General features: G+C 44.7%; 1 long non-coding RNA gene across 2 annotated transcripts; it reads right to left on the bottom strand.

The window, feature by feature from the left end:
* Positions 1-1,718: 1,718 nt before the first annotated feature.
* Positions 1,719-15,867, bottom strand: LOC148684448 (uncharacterized). 2 transcript variants are annotated; one of them, XR_015945985.1, is made up of 3 exons: positions 15,738-15,861; positions 4,402-4,682; positions 1,719-3,047 (listed from the first exon to the last, which is right to left on the bottom strand). It is a non-coding gene; the product is annotated as an uncharacterized LOC148684448 (long non-coding RNA). The 2 variants fall into 2 exon arrangements; XR_015945984.1 differs by lacking the exons at positions 1,719-3,047; positions 4,402-4,682 and adding exons at positions 6,929-7,571; positions 10,917-11,063 and having other exon boundaries at positions 15,738-15,867.
* Positions 15,868-17,323: the final 1,456 nt, after the last annotated feature.

The raw sequence follows: 17,323 nt of genomic DNA, 5'->3' as shown, positions 1-17,323 counted from the left end.
TAGTACTTTTGGCATACATGTGAGAGTGAGCATGTATGTCGACAGAGGCAATGTGACAAAGATGTGGGTGTTTGGCTGCTTTTTTGACTGGCCCATGTAAGAACTTTAGATTTAGCTTCGAAAAAACCATGGTTTTTTTTGGCAGCAACTAGTTTCTTGTGAGTACAAGCATAATGTGCTCACATGCAGATCATTCTGGTGTTGTAAATGCAATTGAGCCCGAACACAAAGGCATAAAACAATGTAAATGAACATTCGCTTCACTTTCGGCTCTTTGGCCTTAACGCAAAACCCTCTGAAGTTAGTGGGAAAAGCTGTTGCTGACCTCTGAGGTCTTTTGATCAGCCTGCACAGTATCAGCATGTTCCCTCTAGAGGGTCTTCCCTTTCTGTCCCAATGCACACATGAAAAGAAGGCAAAGAAAATAAATCAGTTAGAGCAGCAAATCTCAAAGTTGCTTTATAGGACTATTGACCACTATTGCAACTGAGTGCGCACTACTGGAAAAACTAACGGTGAGGGGCTTATTCTCTAGAAATTGCAGCTATATCTGTGAATAATACTTGAAACAAAATAAAAAAATCCTTCCAGTAACACCTTGGAGACCAACTAAGTTAAGTGTGCATGCACACGAAAGCTCATACCAATGACAAACTTAGTTGGTCTCGAAGGTGCTACTGGAAGGAATTTCTTATTTTGTTTCGACTACCTCAGACCAACACGGCTACCAACTGTAACTGTTAATAATACTGTTATGTGCTACCCCAGGCTTTAAGCGGTGAGAGACTCTAGGGGATCCAAGTGCTTTTCCAGAGTTTGGTTTCATTAGAATGAAGGTCAATAGAGATATTGACCACATATCTTTAGGATATATAATTGTATTTATACAGTACTTATGTACAACCTGAGAATAGGATGGAGGGTATCATAGTGTTAGCACCCCAACAGATCTTGCTTCCACTTTGGTTTCCAGAGAAGTTCCAAAGTCCTGCTTAGATTCAGTACAGAGCAAGACATATTCCTCCATCTGCAGCTTCTGGGATTCAGCTTTTCCCTTCCCTACACAACTCTGCCTACTGTTCTCCTATGCCAAGTGAAGTGGGGTGGGAGCAGTGACAGACCTTGCGATCTCAAATTTCAATGGCGCCCTGTGCGACACTAAAATCCCCGCCCCGCATGCTCCATTCTACATCATTGTTTTGTTGCCCCCTGGAGCATGGTGCCCAGTGTGCCTGCACCCAGTGTGCCCTGCAATGCTGGGTGGGAGGACTGCATGAAGACCAAGAGGGAAGAGTTCCCTGCTGAGGTCTCAATGAAAACTGTCACTGACTTCCATGGGCCTTATTACCAAGAAAGTTGCTTAGGACTGCAGTCTGTTTGCTTGGCCAGGATTTCCTACTCAGACTGAACTGTAGTAAGCAGGTCAGCAAATGCATTTTTTGCAGGTGATGGATGAGATATAATTTATGAAGCACAGCAATTGGTGCCAGGGTAATTTGCTGGAAGCGAGCCAAGGAAAGACTATTTGCTTCATGACCTGATTCCGTATCAGCTATAAATATGAGAAATGCCTTGGCGCAGTATAAATCCTAGGGATATGTCTATGGAATGTAGATATTTAATCAACCGCATCACTCAGTGATTGCTGCAGCTGCATTGTGTAAGCGGAGCTGAGAGAACATATTGTCTTGCATTAAATCCTCAGTTGTATACCAAACTGGTGTGCCAGCCTTCAACCTAATTTATTTCTGCAAAATTGGAGGAGGAGGAAGAATCCACATCTCTATTATCTAATCACAAAAAGGGAATCCAGAGCATTTTGCTTTGTATTGGTTGGTTGATGGATTTCTAAACAATTGGGAGAGTCCACCAGACATTCTAATAGTTATGACTCAACATTTGTCATTGTCAGCGATAGTGCCTTATGGCAGAGAGATGTGCCAGCATTTCAACCTGCTTTGCAACAGTACTGCAGCACAGGGATTGGGTAATACACTCAATGCATTCAGTCCATAGCCAGTTACTGTTTAAAACTTTCCGCTCAGGAGTGAGCTAAGTCCACAGACAAACTGAGACAAGTAAAGCACCACAGCATAGTGCTACATCCTTTGCATGCAGGTGGTCTCAACTTCAACCTCTGGCACTCCCAGTTAAAAGCTTCAAGCTGCTGGTGATATGAAAAGAACCTCTGCCTGTGATTCTACAGAGCTGCTGCCAGTCAGAGCAAACAATATTGGGCTTGATGGGCAAATAGTCTGGACTAGTATAAGGCAGCTAATGTTCATAACATTTGTTTATTTGATTGCACCAGTCTAAATGTTAGCTTGGATCTTCCAGGTAGTTCTCCATAACAAGTAAACAGTTCCCAGCTAAGCACTGGTGAGACTCTGATGATTCTTTGTTGTTCCTACAATACAATAGTCATAGAAAAATATCTTGATTCCACTTGGCTGATGTCTAGACACATGCATGCTGTTTAATGGTGGTTCTGGATGGAGCATAGCTGCCAAGTTATCCCGTTTTTTAAGGGATTTTCCCTTATGCTGAATAGGCTTCCTCGCGAGAAAAGGGAAAACTTGGCAGCTATGGGATGGAGTTGTTTTGCAACGAAAGGTTCCAACAAAATCTTGTGAGGATGCAGCCAGTTTTTTAATTATTATGATGGATATTGGCTTGTCATGATCACTTTTTATCATTTGCACCTCTGTGGTTGACTGGACAGACAGTAAGTGCAGCTGGTGTGCTCTTGTTCAAAATGGTGAAAAGAAGATAGCTAAGCACAGCTGAACACGCTTGCTTTCAACAAACAGGTCTTCTTCGCTTCCAATTTCTCAACTGGAAAAGGACTGCCAGGCCTATTAAAGAAATCACTGGCCCGGACTTAAATCTGGATCTGCTTAATCTTTCTCTTTTTATTATTAGACGTTTCTAAGAAGGATCGGAAATTCATTCTTAAAATGATTGCATTGGCAAGAGTTCTTAGTGGTAGGATGCTGGAAATCTATCACAAGAGGAATGGCAGCTTTGATGGCTAATTTAACAACATCCTATAAAAAGGGCAGAGAGGGGAGAGGCAGGAAACTGTTAGCTTTCAAAGAAAATAGCTTTGCTTTATCAATGACATGACAAGAATTATAGTTAATATAACACTAGGTTTGCAATAATACCCCTCCTCTCTCTCTCGTAATTTATGTGCATTCAGATGGAGACCCACAAAATTTCATGGAAATGACTTATTTGCACACATATATACATTCACAACACATTCTTGATCCTTCCTTCCTCCCTACCTTCCTCCCTTTGATACGCACACCAGTTAATTGTAAATTACCCTTTGAATGAGCAACTTCATTTACTGAGCCTCCTCTTCTAGTTGCGTGTTCAGACCCAGAAAACTTTCCCCTAAATAAATTCACACATGACTCAAATTTTTGGTTTAGTTTTTGGCAGAATTTAGACCACAACTTTATTGATTACAGCAAGTGAGTGGTTGCATAGGCTCTGGTTCAATTAGCTCCCTGCACCCTTGCAGGTAGCGCTGACCCAGAGCTCCATCGTAGGTCAGCCTAGGGTGAACACCTGGAATGGCATAAACCTGCTATGTTCACCACTCAGATGTCCCCCTGGACTCAGGCATGGGCACAACCCCTCACAGGGTTGACCAAACCATTGAGTCCCTGGATTCCTTTAACGGAATACCCTTCACATAAGGATGGCGAGAGCGTTCTCCTGTCCCTATCACCTGAACCAGTGCCTAGCCGCAACCTTACAAGTTGTGACGATTTGCTACATGGCAGGCGAAACCCAAATGGTACCAGCCAATCAGCCAAGTGGGGAAAATTCCTGCCGTGCCCCTGTCCCAAAGACAGACGACACACGATGGCATAGCAAGGTCAAGCGCAACAAGCCCTAAAAGTAGGGAGAGGTTGGGCGGGTGTTTCGAATGCACGCACCGAAAGAGGAAGCTCTGGGACACGTACATGGGCATATATAGGTCCCTCGATCCATTTGGACTGTGCCCCATTGGCCAGATTGAACCCAACAACGAGGATGTTGTGGCTGACCAATCTTACCCACCCACAACACAGGGTGTTAGTTTCCAGGTCTCACCACAACATGTGCCCTCTTTGAGGGAGGACCCGATTTACCTCCAATTCTTTCATCAGCTGCTATCTGTTGAAATGGCTGAATAACTCCCTTCCAAGGAGGAAGCACCACCACTATCACTGCTGCCTGCTAACCCTTGCAAACAGTGTGCGGCTTTTACTTGCCTTAGTAAATATGGTAATTGCCACCCTCCTTGTGAGAGGCCATTCTGTGAAATGGGCCTCCTCCTGCAGTCTGAAGTAGTCCTGCTCAGACACAGGTAACTAGTGAGAAGTAGAGCAGAGAAAGCAGTACCTCTTACTGATGAGAGCTGGAACCTGTGGTCCTCTAGAGTCTAGACGTTGCAGGATTACAGCTTTCATCTTCTTTGATGGCTGGAGTCTGGCTCGAGAGAGAGGGCATCAGTGATTTGTGGGGAACTGTACCAGCCGGGAGACAAGAATGGGAGGCAATGGGAGCTTCAGAGCTGGAAGGTGGAGCACAGGATGGGTCGGAGGAAGATGAGGAAGAGGCAGGACAGGCAAGCGAAGGTCCAGGTGCTTCTTAGCTCTCTCCTGTAACACTGTCTCCCAGAACTAGGAGGAGAATGAAAGGGGATGAGCATAGAAAGTTGCCATGCAGGCTCAGTCTCCGGCTGCTTCATGGGAAAGGACATAAACTGTAGGGTGTGTGTGTTGAGTAGTCCTCTGTTGCTGCAACTGCTCCATAGAGCGTGGACCACTAAATTGGTCTGTGTAGATATCCAGAGCCGTGGAAGCGACTGTAAGTGCTGTCTTCGACAAGAAAGCACATTGGCCATGCTGATGGGAGCTGGATTCTAGCATCATCTGGAGGGCTGCAGTTTCCCCATCCCTTCTTACTGAAAGGGCAAGAACTATAGAAAGCTGCTTCCTCATGTCATCCAAAATAAAGGCTGTCTTGTAACATATAATTAGAACATTATGGGGATTCATTAAAATGCATTATGGGATGCAGGGGGAGGGAAGTGCCTGGCATTCAAGATGTCAGGATTTGCTAACAGCCCTTTGCGGGAACATGCAAATTACAAGCTGCCTGCCACTTCTTCCAATTAGAAGTAGTAATAGTAAAACTTGGTTCCTAAAATAGCAGCTATCATGCACCAACTCTAGTGAAAAGCCTCCCAAAATAAAAGGGTGTAAAAAGTCTGCATTCTAATAATTCCAGTCTGTAGGAAAACTACATTCCATTCAATCATATCCGCTGAGTATCACTGCAAAATTTATGGCCCTTAATTTTCTTTCCTAAAATAAACTGTGTTTATTTTTTAAAAGAAGGAATTTGTAAGCCAAAAGAGAAAGGAGGGTTGTTAAAAATTTATCCCAAATTTCCCTTATTTTGTATTATCTTCCATACTCAGAAAGCCCCCAAATGTGAACCCTCAAAGTGGTTTCATCTGTGCCCAGTTCGTGCTTTCCATGTGCTTTCTAATGTTCCCCGAGATATCTTCTAAGGGTTATTTATACAATCTCAGAGGCAGTGTTTATTCAAGAATGATGAACATAATGACACTCTAGCCTGGGAACAGCAAAAATAAAACTGGAGTGCTCTCCCCATGAAATACACTGAGAAGAAAGAAAGAAAGAAAGAAAGAAAGAAAGAAAGAAAGAAAGAAAGAAAGAAAGAAAAACACCCTTTGATTGGTTTTTTATTTATTTCAGTCTAAAAATAACGTATTGTTTTCAGACCTCTGCAAAAACTGTTCAGACACCAACAAGCTACCAATTCACTACACGAAGAAGAAAAGACTCTGTTCCAAATTAAACTGAAGAACTTCTCCAATGTGTTATGGTTAATTAGGTGTATCTACATGACCATATATTATTAGCTTGACTATGCACTGTCACTTTTCCACTGAGGTATAATTAAGTTAGTACACCACTTCAGCGCTATCCATCAGTCTCCAAGCACAGACCATCCCAGTGGGTCCACCACTTACGGGGGGCGGGGACTGCTATTGGCAGTCCAACCTTATTTGGCAGTCCAACCATGGCAAGGGAATAATAATAATAACAATAACAATTATTTATTATTTGTACCCCACCCATCTGGCTGAGTCTCCCCAGCCACTCTGGGTGGCTCCCAATCGAATATTAAAATAATACAGCATTAAATATTAAAAGCTTCTCTAAACAGGGCTGCCTTCAGCTGTCTTTTAAAATTAGGATAGCTGTTTATTTCCTTGACATCTGATGGAAGGGCATTCCACAGGGCAGGTGCTGCTACCGAGGAGGCCCTCTGTCTGGTTCCCTGTAACCTCACTTCTCGCAATGAGCGCCAGAAGGCCCTCGGCGCTGGATATCAGTGTCTGGGCTGAACGATGGGGGTGGAGACGCTCCTTCAGGTGTACTGGACCGAGGCCATTTAGGGCTTTAAAGGTCAACACCAACACTTTGAATTGTGCTTGGAAATGTACTGGGAGCCAGTGAAGATCTCTCAGAACCGGTGTTATATGGTCGCTCCCAGTCGCCAGTCTAGCTGCTGCATTCTGGCCCAGCAGTAGCCTCTGTGTGGATATTGAAGTCACCCATGACTATCGCCCTGGGGTCCTCCAACCATACTTCCGTGACCCCCTCAGTCATCTCAATCAGGAATCAGGAATCAATGGACTAGCAGCATCCTCAGTCGATCTCTTTGGCCCAACACCATCAATATACTCTTTAAGCCTGTCCCAAAATTAAGAGGTTTTCTGGTCAAGGAGATAGTGCTTTTCATGGACAATAGCAACACCTCCCTCTCCTCCTCCTCCTCCTCCTCCTCCTCCTCCTCCTCCTCCTCCTCCTCCTCCTCCATCTCCATTTTCTGGTGGTGTGTTTCCCTCATTCCTGAGCTGAGCATGTATAGGTCACAGCGGCTGTCCCACCAGCATAGTATTAGTGTATCTCCACCCCCAGTATAACTAGGGTATGGGATTGCTCTGCCCAAAATGTCAGATTTGTCCATTCAAACCACTGTAGAGAAACTGTGCTTCTCTCGCTGGACAAAGACCTTTGAACAGGCTGAGATGTGTTTATGCTGCAACCTCTCAAAAGAGCCTTTCATCTCCACAAAGCAAATTATTAACACATTCCACTGAAGATGTGGGTATGGAAGCCTGCCTTGGAAATAATAAAAATAAAAAATGAAGCTGGCTCTCCAAACGAACTTAAAAAAAGAGCATAAAGCATGAATGCTTAAAAAAAAAGATAGCAAGTGGCTCCTGGCCAAGACCCTTATGCCCTGCACAACACTGCCAGCTGATTGTTTGTCTGGAAAAGTCCCGTGGGCTGAAGCTTTTGTGCCGAGGAATTTCCAATTTGAAAGCCACTGGTGTGGGAGGTGTAGGCCTTTCCCAGGTTCGGAGAGTTAAGGCGTTCTTTGGCAGCCAGTTGCCTTAAACCTGCACCAGAGTCTCTCTCGCACTTGGATGAATGAACGAGCATTTGTTCTGTGTAGTAAATCTCTACCTTTGAAAATGAGGGTGATGGTGGGGGAAGCAAAAGATATGAAGAGCAGCTAATAAATTATTCTGCATTCTTTGGGCACATGCACACACCCTCACATGTTCCCCATTGCGTGGGGGTAGGGCATGGGGTGGAGAGTGGGGACAAGCTCACCAGCTCTTCCTCCTCCATCACATTTCTCAAGGCCCAGCCCCCACCACCTTCCATGCGTTGGGACTGAAGATCTGCAGCAGATTTGCTGCAGGTTCCCTGCGTGGTTCTGAATCAGTTTGGTCCCAAGACTTGGAGGGTGCTTCATAGCTGAGCAAAGGAAGATGAACCTGGGTCTTCCCAGTCTGAGCTTAACCATTTTGAAGCCCCATCCATTGCATGGGATGGGTTTGTTTTGACTTCATTGCCTTGATGATATGCAGACCTAGACTGTTCGCAGGACCAGGTTACTGCCACCCTGTGAGTCCTTCGCTGAGAGAGCAGCATTGCTTGCAGATTTGCTATCAGACCAGGTCCAAGCAACTTGTGCTAATTCATAAAACCCTAAACAGCTGGAGCACAAAGTACCTTAAGGACCTGGTTAATTAAGCTGCACCTAAACCACTGTGATCTTCTGATAGGGCACTTTTGGTGGCCCTCTAAGCCCTAAGTTTTGGCTGGCCTTTGCAGGGTGCTGAGCCTTTCATTTGGCAGACGGTGCACTGTGGAACTCCTTGCAAATAGAAGTTCAGCAGGAGTCATCCCAGCTTTCTTTTAATTGTCTTCAAAAACCTGTATTGTTCAGACAGGCCATTAGAACAACATTATTATTATTATTATTTTAACCAACTGGGTTTTTTATCTGCTGTTGATGGTTTTATAGATGTTATTCTGGTATTCTGTTTATATGTTGCATACAAACTTGTTATATTTTCTAGAAAGTGTGGTTTATGAATAGTCAACTAATAATAATAATAATAATAATAATAATAATAATACATAAAACAAGCTGGTACACTGTTGGAGAGTAATGAGTAAGCCAATTGCAAGTGGCACTGATAATTGAGGGCAGAAAGGGCATTTTCCACAAATGGTTGTTGTGGTTCTTCAATAATAATAATAATACTATTTATTTATTTATACCCGGCCCATCTGGTTGGGTTTCCCCAGCCATTCTGGGCAGCTTCCAACAAAATATTAAAATACAATGGTCTTAAACATTAAAAGCTTCCCTAAACAGGGCTGCTTTCAGGTGTCTTCTAAAAGTCTGGTAGATGTTTTTCTTTGATATCTTGTGGGAGGGCGTTCCACAGGGCGGGTGCCACTACCGAGAAGGCCCTCTGCCTGGTTCCCTGTAACTTGGATTCTCGCAATGGGGGAACCGGCAGAAGGCCCTTGGCGCTGGACCTCAGTGTCTGGGCAGAACGATGGGGGTGGAGATGCTCCTTCAGGTATACTGGACCGAGGCCATTTAGGGCTTTAAAGGACAGCACCAACACTTTGAATTGTGCTCGGAAACGTACTGGGAGCCAATGTAGATCTTTCAAGACCGGTGTTATGTGGTCTTGGCGGCCGCTCCCAGTCACCAGTCTAGCTGCCGCATTCTGGATTAATTGTAGTTTCCGGGTCACCTTCAAAGGTAGCCCCACATAGAGCGCATTGCAGTAGTCAAAGCGAGAGATAACTAGAGCATGCACCACTCTGGCGAGAAAGTCTGTGGGCAGGTAGGGTCTCAGCCTGCATACCAGATGGAGCTGATAAACAGCTGCCCTGGACACAGAATTGACCTGCACCTCCGTGGACAGCTGTGAGTCCAAAATGACTTCAGGCTGCGCACCTGGTCCTTCAGGGGCACAGTTACCCCATTCAGGACTAGGGAGCCCTCCACACCTGCCCGCCTCCTGTCCCCCCAAAACAGTACTTCTGTCTTGTCAGGATTCAAACTCAATCTACTTCTTAGTAATGCTACAACTGGTTAGCTACTACAGTCACTTGGAGTCTTCGGCTCTGTGTAGGCTCTACTTAGGGTTCAAACCAGAACCTCACAAGATAATTGTTATAAAACCAGAGATAACCAGATTTCTCATGAGTTTCAATTTTTGTATTGGAATTTGTGTGTTGGATTAATCAAACAGCAAAGCAAATTGCAGGAAAATCCAAAGCATTCTCTGCCTTTTATCAATCACTTTAATGCTAATCACGACTGAGCCAGAGCAATACGAAAGCCCCCCAAGGCTGATTTTCCAGATTCCAGGAGATTGTGTAGACCCTGAGTTAGCCCACAAGGAATATTGTAAGTCCTGACAGCAAGGCTGCTTGTGCAATTCTGAGCTCGTCTGCCCAAGCGCAGGGAAACTCCACAATGGAGTGAGTTAAAGCTTAGGCAGAGCCTTTGTAAGCAGACACCAGCCCATAGGAAAAGCTGGGACTGGGTCTAGGCTGGAGATGCTACCAGTCATATGGACACGGGACTTTCGGGGTGTGTAAGGTGATTTTGCCTTTGTTTCAGTTAAGTGAAGCATGGGAGTATCACAGATGAGCTCAGGGAATCACACATCTCCCTTGCTTCCCTAAAGTGTGCTCTCTGGGCTAGCTAAGGGACTGCACAATCCTTGGGAGACTTAGAAATGACTGTTTGACACTTCCTTCTACTGTCCATGACTTGTGGGGGGGGGGGCGGGAGAAATAAAATAGAATAAAATCTAGCAATTTCAAAGGGGCAAAGCATACCAAAAAATAGAAATAATAGTGTTTTTAGATAGCAGTGAAAACTATGCCAAAAATTCTTTTGGCTCATTTCTGTATATACAATGCAATGTTATTCTGTGATGCAGGCAGACATGCTAATGCGAATGTGTGTTCAGGGCATCAACCCCCCCTTTTTTAGTTTGTTCTCTTTTTCCAGTGCCAATATTACCATATTTCCATTTCTCATTAGGTTCAGACAGCATCCATATGCGAGACAAACAAGCATCTCTGTCTCTCTCTTGCACCATTTTTACTCATGCATGAAAAATGATTAAAGTAAGAAAATATGGCCAGAGAAACTGGTCGCTTCCACACTTTCCAACCCTCTCATCAAACTGCAGTTTGTTTCTTTGGTGTGTGAGTGGAAGTCATATACTTTAAATGTGTGGGATGGATGTGACCATTGAATGTTCTTCTGACCCAAGAAATTTTTTCACTTGGATTACAGATCACATCCATACCATATATTTAGAGCACATGGCCGGGAACGGTAATTCTGTGAGGGGTAAGCTACAGTTCCTAGGGTTTTCCAGAGATCCCATGACCGTTAAAGTGGTATAAATCTGCTTTAAATGTATGGTGCGGATATAACCATAGGCCAATTTAGACATAAGCTGATTTAAACCTTACGTATGAAAAGACGCCCACTGTCTGTTGCCACTTGTCTGATCAACAGGTCCCTTCGTGAGGCTGGAGGGTGAGTTGCCTGTGCAACACAGATGTTGGTGGCTGATCTTCTATTTGGCAGGCTTCTTGGCGCCCTTTGCATACTGGTACCTGTAAGACTGTAAATCTTTAGCATTGCTTATTGAGAAAGCCATGTCAAAATTACCATTTTGTTGACGCACAGAACTTGGGGGCTTGTTCTCATAAACCACAGCCTCACTGACAGATGTCTTGTTTTGTTAGATTTTCAATCGCTGATAGTCGAGTTTCAGTTAATGAATCACATGCCTGCCTTCTTGCATTTGTACCTTTTTATTACTCCCCCCCCCCCGTAAAAAGAAAAGTTTACAAGCTGTTCCCATACCCCTGTTGCCATATTCAGCCTAGCTAAACCCTCAGGGCATTTCTCTCACGAGGAGCCACATTGAGCTATCAGATTACGCTGAAGATCGAAGGTTTACATGCACCCACATCTCCTGAGAAGCTTCCACAATGATTGTGAAAGTTGCCCACTCCCAGGCCCTTAGGGGTTCACTCTGAGGAATCTAGGTGCTTAATTTCATCAGGCATTGCTTTCAAGGAGGACTTTCATGTTCCTCACAGCTCCTCCCCTGACCATCAGTTGGAAAGACTGACATGGACAATCCAGAGATCAGTTGAGTGGAAAAGAAATCCAGGATTACCAGGATGTGAATTTTAAACTGGACCTGTTAGAGCTAACTGGGTGCTATGGGTGACTGAACCTGTATTGAGACATGAGGAGTGTGTCCTGAGCCCCTCAAGTCAGTGGCTTAAGACAAAAAGGCGGGAGCCTCAACATGCAGTGAGCAGCATGTCCTACTTTGTAATTTGTGCTTGCATTTATACCAGGCCTTGCTGGTCTAAATCAGGCATCCCCAAACTGCGGCCCTCCAGATGTTTTGGCCTACAACTCCCATGATCCCTAGCTAACAGGACCAGTGGTCAGGGAAGATGGGAATTGTAGTCCAAAACATCTGGAGGGCCGAGGTTTGGGGGTGTCTGGTCTAAATTGTCTGCAAATCACAGGGCTGATCACACACAGCCTGGTGTGTTTCCTGCCATGCTTCTGGAAGGTTATGAGACCAGCTCATAGTTTCAGCAGAAAAAAGGGTTAAAGCTTTGACAAGACTGTACCATTTCAGCTGGGGATGAAGTGGGGAGAGATTTCCCCTTGTTTAAATGCTCCCCTCTGCACATAGAAAAGCGGTATGTCAGAGAAAGGTTGCTGCAGACATTCTGAGTAGCTTGTGGGATTTATGCAGGCCTGGTGCCAACAGTTAGCCAGGTTGGGCACTGGCTTAGGGCCCTAGATGCCTGGCTCTGAGAAGAAAGACCTGTTGAAAAAAAGCAAATACACTTCCTTCTTCTGACATTCTGGTTAATGCATGCATTACTTCAAACCACATGACGGCACGGTTTGTTTATCAATCTAGCAAACACTTGTTTTTGCTTCTGTGTCTAAGTTAAGTCTGCCCCTAAAAGTTGAGCCATTTTGTTCGTTTGTTCTCTTCCAACTTGTTGCGAAAATGTCTGCTATATTCTCTCTGTCATCTCCATTCATGCTGTAAACAGTTCCTGCATGAATAAAGCCTTTGAACGCCAGAAACTATACATTATTATTCCAATCTAATTCACCCAAGCTGCAAGGGAGCCCTTTGGCTCTTTCTCAGCACCCAGGTGCTAAGGGATGTGGTCAGTGCTACTACTAATATTGTACCACCAAACAATGCTAAAGTAGGGATGGGGATTGATGGTGCTGTTGCCTCACAAAGGAGGAGGAGCAATGGTGGCAGCATGATCTATGGCAGCATGATACCATTGGCTGAATTGCGCTGAATGTTCCATGAAGTATAACAGCAGCCCTTTACATGTGCATGCATTTCCTTTGAATTGCTGCAGTTTTGGTGTTTTGGCACTTTTTTTTTTTTTTGCAAGAGTAGTTATTTGCATTTGCATCTCCCCTCTAATTAATACCTTTAGTGCCACAAAGACTCTCTTGAAAGAGAGGCTGTTCTGGCCAGTGGCCCAACTAGCTCAGCCAGTTCGTGGTCTGAAAACACAGAGGCTGCATATACACTGGGCATTTAAAGCATATTCAGAGCACCCCTGCCAAGAAACCTGGGAACCATAGTTTACTCCTCACAAAGCTGCAATTCCTAGCACCCTTAACAAACTACACTTCCCAGGATTCTTTTGGGGTGGGGTGGGTGGGTGTTTTAATTGTATGATATACAGCTCTACTAAGATGGCAGCTGCTGCTGCTGCTAGTCCTGTTACAACTTCTTTTCCTCCCTAGGACTTCATCTTTCATGCTGTGTCTGAAAAAGTAGGTCAGGGCAGACTGACTCTCTGACCTACACTCCCGCCTCATAGTCCTTCCTTGCGAACAACAAGGTCACAGTGAGCTGCTGTCTAGAGGAGAGAGGCAAGCCAGCGATTTGTGAACATTGCAAGGGAAGTGCGCAGAGAGCTCCCCTTCACAGTGGATTACATGTTATGAACTAACTGTGACATAAAAAGCATACCTGTCAGCTCCACGGTGGGCTGATGAGGATAATTAAGTTAATGTCTACAAGTACAGTAATTAGCACTGTCAGTTGTCTCAGTGCAAGGGCAACATGTAAGGAAAGGGGGCAGAGCTGGAAGTGAGATATTCATGTGCAGAATCTGTAGCAGAGTTTTCCCTTTCTCCACGACTCATACAGGCGGGTAAAGTTAAAAAACAACAACCAAACAAACAGTTAATGGGGTTTACCCTTTTAGCTTTCGTTTGAATAAGAAAATGAATCTGGAACACAGGAGTTGCAAATATAAATGTGGCTTCTAACCATGCTATCCTATACAAGCCCTATGAAGTTCAATGGGGTTTGTGCTCAGGCGAGAGGATGCATTGGATTGTGGTCTTACAGCCCAACCCTATGTGAAAAGGACCTGGGAGTCTTGGTAGACCACAGACTTGACATGAGTCAGCAGTGTGATGCAGCAGCTAAGAAGCCAATGCAATTCCGGGCTGCATCAATAGGAGTATAGCATCTAGATCTAGGGAAGTAATAGTACCACTGTATTCTGCTCTGGTCAGACCTCACCTGGAGTACTGTGTCCAGTTCTGGGCACCACAGTTCAAGAAGGATACTGACAAGCTTGAACGTGTCCAGAAGAGGGCAACCAAAATGGTCAAAGGCCTGGAAATGATGCCTTATGAGGAACGGCTTAGGGAGCTGGGTATGTTTAGCCTGGAGAAGAGAAGGTTAAGGGGTGATATGATAGCCATGTTCAAATATATGAAAGGATGTCATATGGAGGAGGGAGAAAGATTGTTTTCTGCTGCTCCAGAGAAGCGGACACGGAGCAATGGATTCAAACTTCAAGAAAGAAGATTCCACCTAAACATTAGGAAGAACTTCCTGACAGTAAGAGCTGTTCGGCAGTGGAATTTGCTACCAAGGAGTGTGGTGGAGTCTCCTTCTTTGGAGGTCTTTAAGCAGAGGCTTGACAGCCATATGTCAAGAATGGTTTGATGGTGTTTCCTGCTTGGCAGGGGGTTGGACTGGATGGCCCTTGTGGTCTCTTCCAACTCTATGATTCTATGATTCTATGTCTACTCAGAAGTAATCCATATTGAATTCATTGGAGCTCATTTCCAAATAAGAAGGGTTAGGATTGTAGCCTTAGTTATCTTGGGAAGAATATTAATTCCCCTCCTAAAGAGGTCTGCAATAAAAGTGCAGTTATTTTACATGCTTTTAATTTCACTAGACCTCTCCTCCTACCAGAGGGGAGGAATTGTGAGAGGGAGCCGGTTCCTGCGTCGGCGGGGGGGGGGGCGTTTTCGGCCCCTGCATCAGTTATCCCAGCTGCTGCGCCGCACCCTTCAGCCAGCCAATAGGGCTGGCTTGGGGGCAGGGTTTAAGCACCACGGCAGTGCCGTGCCCGTATTCTGCTTCCTGAATTCATCGAATCACCTGCCCACCCTCCCTTTAGGTCACGAATCTATGCTTTTGACCTTGCTATGGACTTTGGTCGGTTGCCTTGGTTGCTCAGGGGGCCTGGTAGGAATTTTTATCCATTTGGCAAATTGGCACCAGCCTCTTGGTTTTTCGCCTACCTTGTAGCAAATTGTCACAGCTTTTCGGGTATTGGCAGTTAGGCATTGGAATATGTGTGGTGTGTTGGAGGGCCATCACCTACCCCTCCCCTTGTTGGGTATTCCGTTAAAGGGATCTGGCGGTCATGGATCCTGTCCGATGCCCTGCTGGTGGCTAGGGCCATGACACAACCCCTGGTGACGTCAGGGGAAGCTTCCAGTTGTATTTGCATCAACAAGCTCCTCCCACTGGTTGTTAACCCTTTAATCTCTCCCCACTGAGCTGGGTAGAGTCATGTACAGTATAGATTGTTTGATCCAATGCCTAAGCCAATACCACTCACATGCTGTAACCAATAAAGTTGTGGCCTTCTTTAGCCCATTAACTTACATGTACATGTATTCTTGTGTCTTATTTATCTCTAAGTGGGTGGCGGATCCTCGACTCACAATTAAGACACTTTCCTAGACCCTTAACATGGTGTAACATTGGAGTGGACTGCTGATATACCGGTAGTTAAAGAATTGACAGTCGCCAGTTCTCTGATCCCTGAATCATAGAATTGTAGAGTTGAAAGGGTCATCTAGTCCAACCCCCTGCAATGCAGGAATCCTGCTCACAGCCATCCCTGGATGGGCTCAAACCACTAACCTTCTAGTGAAAAACCAAATGCACTGACCTACTGTGAAACTGATCTCACTTCCGGTTCTCCACGTTTCTTCCACATTGGCTGCTTTGTAGCTCCATGCGCTGCTGCAGGAAGCAGCTAGCAGCACATTCAATGGACTTAAATGCCAAAGACTTCGATCCTGCTAGGAGGAAGCATCTGGTCAGCTTGAGCTTGTCTACTGTCCACCAAAGACTACGGTTGCATCCAGGTGCCTGCATCAGCCAGCATTCCCCAACCTGGTTGTCCTCCATAGGTTTTTGGACAACAACTCCAATCATCCCTGACCCTTGGGCCCTGCTGGCTTGGGCTGATGGGAGCTGTGATCCAAAACATCTGGAGGCATCAGGTTGGGGGAAGGCATGCCCAGAAGATCAATGCGAGACCCAATGAGCAAACTCACAGGCATGCAGGAGTTGACAGAGTTTGGCATCTTTATTTTTCAGCAGAGAGTTAGGCTAGGCGGGGGTGGGGTGGGTTCATCTTTCTTTATAAGGAACATGAAAGAAGGGAAATCTCACAATCAGCTGGTTTGTGAATACAGAAAACCAGAGCTGTGGAATCACAACGTGATCTTTTTATGGAAGAGCCACATCTGTTTTTCGTAATGAAAGAATAGAGCTTAGCAAGATCTTTAATGCAGCCTTCCGTCCATCTACATAATTGCTTTAGATTGCAACACTGAAAATGGCTCAACAAAACGGGAACGCAGTGCTGACTGCGATGGAATTGGCTGGACAGGCAGAGATCTGAGCAATGATAGAAAGCAGAGAAGAAGATGCAGCTTGTGGGAACATCCTGGCCGGCCTACTAATAAAATTTCCTTTTCTTCTCCCTCGACAAAGGCTACATTTTATTGAACTACCCTCTTCAGACAGCTGTGTTAATACAGTTGCAAGTTGCTGAGGAACTAATTGAAGACATGTCTAGAAATAGGTTGGCTGCTTTGATTTAAAAATGCAGAGACGGAAACAAAGACAAAGATTCATGATTTTGAGGGCAGATGATTGCTCCGTGGAACAAGCTTCAGAAAGGGTGGCGAAGGAAAACTTGCCAGCCATGTGACAGCTCTAATTTTAGTTTTTATTTTCAGATTGCAATCCTAAACAGTTAATAGGGAGTAAGCTTCACAGAACATGGCAAGGTTTACTTCTAAGTCAGAATGGGGAAGAAATTCAGTTTTGTTTTGAATAATTGTAATGTGAAACTACCTAATTCTTACTTTCGTAAGCAATGAATGAAGCAAAACACAGCAGTCCTTTGAAATCCGCACTTATCTGAATTTTGTGATACCAAAAGTGTATATGCAAATGTATATATCGGGGGGGGGGAATGTATACAAAACTGCATATATCAGTGAGAATAACATACATGAATGCATTATGTAGAGTATATTAGGCAGCATAATATATGGTCATTAGGTAAAAATGTGTATATGTGTTTGTATATTAGGTAAAATTGTGCACAGAAAAAGGTGTATTGGGAGGAAAAAGCAGTAAAATGCTGATGAATTTTTACAAGGACATTTTTTAAAATCACAAGCAGGTGCAGAAATATGGCAAACTGAACTTAAAACTGGATGAATGAGAAACAAAGAA

This window comes from Zootoca vivipara, chromosome 10, assembly GCF_965207765.1.
Source record: "Zootoca vivipara chromosome 10, rZooViv2.hap1.1, whole genome shotgun sequence".
In the NCBI taxonomy this organism is placed as follows: Eukaryota; Metazoa; Chordata; class Lepidosauria; order Squamata; family Lacertidae; genus Zootoca; species Zootoca vivipara.
Note: the sequence above shows the minus strand (reverse complement) of the source record. Positions and strands in the feature narration are given on the sequence as shown.